Source organism: the organism of the source record quoted next, unplaced genomic scaffold (assembly GCF_019419815.1).
Source record: "Pyrus x bretschneideri cultivar Hongxiangsu unplaced genomic scaffold, Pyrus_bretschneideri_v1 Contig56, whole genome shotgun sequence".
Taxonomy (NCBI): domain Eukaryota; kingdom Viridiplantae; phylum Streptophyta; class Magnoliopsida; order Rosales; family Rosaceae; genus Pyrus; species Pyrus x bretschneideri.
This window is the reverse complement of record NW_025999794.1, coordinates 2,124,462-2,127,832: the sequence shown is the minus strand read 5'-3', so window position 1 is coordinate 2,127,832 and position 3,371 is coordinate 2,124,462. Positions and strand designations below refer to the sequence as shown.

The 3,371-nt window shown below is 32.7% G+C and overlaps 1 long non-coding RNA gene across 1 annotated transcript; it reads right to left on the bottom strand.

Moving 5' to 3' along the window:
• Positions 1-2,429: 2,429 nt before the first annotated feature.
• Positions 2,430-2,922, bottom strand: LOC103956587. The gene is made up of 2 exons (XR_007253344.1): positions 2,892-2,922; positions 2,430-2,782 (listed from the first exon to the last, which is right to left on the bottom strand). It is a non-coding gene; the product is annotated as an uncharacterized LOC103956587 (long non-coding RNA).
• Between the last annotated feature and the right edge of the window lie 449 nt (positions 2,923-3,371).

Sequence of the window (3,371 nt, the reverse complement as noted above, 5' to 3'; positions counted from 1 at the left end):
AAAAAACAATCTTGGTTAATTCATTTTACTAAGAAGAGAGGCTATGAAGTTCCAAAATGAAAATGCAGCAATCTTTTGGAATGTCAAAATATGTTACATGGAAAGTAGTGTTACAAAATATGTTAACGTCAAAACTCATGCTTTGACCTAAAACCACTAAAATTCTTTGCTTATATTGGTAAGGGTTTAACAAGTTAGGCATGATCGAGGACACTAATTCAAAGGATGGTTAAAACTCTCCGACAACTATAAGTTTCATACAAAAACACTCAAAGAGCTCAAGTGGATTACACATTATGTCAACACAGATCACACGAATGGAAAACATCATTCAGACTTGCAATGCCTAACACTACACAATCCTACAATACTGTGTGAAAACCCGACCAAATTGTTCAACATTATCAAATTGAGCATAGTTTTGACTGATTTTTACATAACTTAATGATCCAGAACACCGCAACCATAATTTGAATAGTCTGCATTCAAATTTCAATAACTAAATGAATAAATACCCTTTTCCCACCCATATGCAGTATATTCACTTTCTTGAGAAAAAAGTACCAATGAATTGAAAAATTAAGAAAACCCAAACTAAAGAACCAGAATTTTCATGAGGAGGTCCGAGCTGTGGGAGTTCCATCCAGAGGCTTAAGCATCTTAATTGGATTCCCTACAATTTGGTGGAGGTTCATTCCAAGTTATTGGCATGGATTTTTCCTCTCATTAACCCTTGGTAAATATAAACAATCATTGGAGACCAAGCAGCACACACTCATAAGATTAGCAACCTTTGGCTCAGGATAAACATAATGCATACAGAAAAATAAAACCATAACAAAAAACTTGCACACAAACTTTTGCACTGAAGATGATGAGAATTAAAAATATCACACCATTAAATGCTAGGGTTGAAATAGTGAAGGAGACACAGAAACTTCTGTACATCCACAAAATAGAAATAGTGAAGGAGACACAGAAAGCAAACCAAAAGTACTACTGTTTTGCAATGGAGGCTATATAAGTGATAATTTCAGCTTGCATTTATCAAGACGTAACAAAGTAAAGCAAACAAAAAAAAGTATTGTTAAATCTTCCTAACTACAAATTCAAAACTATAAAGTACCCAAACATTTTCTCACTCTAACCAGGGACAGCAAAAAGTAAACAAACTAATATCTCGACTGATTGGTTAATGTCCTGTAAACCTTCCACTTGTTATTTATATGAGGATATCGCTCCAACAAAATCAAATATAATTATAATAAATTCAACCAATATGGCATGAAAACCATAGGAATTAATCATCTGAATTGAGTCAATTGACTGAAAAACACAACACAAAACACATCAAACCACCAACAAAATAGATCGATGTCCAAAGTTTGCAGTGATTAACACAGAGACTTAAAAATTAACAGGAAAAAATAGTGGCAACCATTGTTAAAAATACACTCAAAGAGTTAGTAAGATTAGATACAGAACATTTAAGCATTCATAAAACAACATGAATAAATTGAGGAAAAATTAACAACTTATCCCATAGAAATTAATCAAACATTGTAAGCCTGCAATGAACAAAACAAAAAGTGAAAATTAATAAAAAATAAATAAATCAAACATGCAAAAATTCAAAACAAATCAAACATGCAAGAATAAAAAATAAATAAAATTAAACACCACCTTAATTATTTCTTTTCTTTTCCTCCAAATCAGACCCCTTGCCACCCCCCCCCCGGGCCCGCCGGCCCCAAAATCCAAAATGGATCGAGCCCAGGGGAGCTGCAATTTCTCACCGGTTTTAGAAGCCACATGCCCTGTGGTGCTGTAAAGGAATCGTCACATATTATTCAATGAATATGCATATTATAGACAACAGAATTTCCAGAAAATAAACTTTGTAAATTATGCATAAAAACATTTACAAATGGCAACGATTCATATTTGCAAAGGGAAAAAAATACAAATTCATTCAATCAAAGAAAGCAATAATTGCAAAAGAAAAGAAAAATTGTAGACCAATGATTTATGGTAATAATTATTATGAAGAAAGAAATTGTTCTTACTTTTCTAGTGGCTATCAATGTTGTTACAACCATTAATAAGATTTTTTAAGAGCTTTCTGAGTTGTTAAATTAATTGACTTTTGCTGTTGAGAAGGGTGCCTTCTATAGAAAAAAAACAAAATATAAAGTTAGTTATAAACTTAATGCACAATGCACAATATAATGAAAGTGTGAAATTACATTAACTGTCAACTTACCATTGATACCATCAAAAAGGCATATGGACTATAGTTTATAAAATTGTAGGCTGCTTCTTTCTTCCTGTGTTTTAACAATTGACCAGGCAGATTATTTGACTATAAACTTATATTAACAAATTTAGTGATGAATGATGTGAAGGTGAGGCTATAAAAGATGAAATTACCATCAGGAGAAGCTTCATTTTAAAAGTCCTGAATGGAAGTAGAAAGAAATAATTCAAACCGCACATCATGCCGAAACTCATACAAATTCTCATGAACACACGTCAATTTCATTTTAAAAAATTACACATGAATTTCAAGAGAATCTAATAATCCACCAATAAACTAATCTCAAGCAAAAAGAGTTTAGCCATAAGTTTTACCTCCATAGTAATAGGCAGTAGGTGGATAAGCGTTCGGAATATAGCATATAGCAGATGTACAAAATCATGTTCGGGATATAGCAGAGTGCTATGATGGCATCTGTCCATTTGCATTATTGATTTACTGTGTGATTCCAAGGTCTTTCTAGTTCTGCATGGAGAAGATCAAATAAAACTCCTGATTACCTGCTGTTGGAAACAAATAATAAATATACAGGGAATTTTATAGAAAATTAGGATTAGATTTTAATGGTTCTTACCCAAATTTGGCCAAATTCAAGCCTCAACTCAGCATCAAACAAAAGAATGTTAAACATGCAACACGGAAACGAACCAATTCCTTAAACTTTTGAAATTGGGGATGATCTGAATATGGAATAAAACCTAGAATAACTTACCATGAGTACAAAAGGTTTTAGAAAACGATTGAAGCCCATAATTTAATGCGGCAGTGGCCCCTAGTGGTTGCGGTAGTTCCTCAGCAAGAGAGAGTAATTGAAATATGCAGAACAAAAAACCATAGAAACAACAGAAAGAAAAACTCAAAATTTTTAGTAAAATTAAGAACAAAAATCACTAATCACACAACCAAAATTATTAGAAATAAAAAATCAGTATGCACGAAAGACCAAAATAATCTTTGAGGGGGAGGAAATTGATGAAACATCGAACTTTGAGAACTTGATTTTCTGGGCAGTGAGTGGAAGAGCAAAAACGGGCTTGAAGGGAGTGAGTTTGGT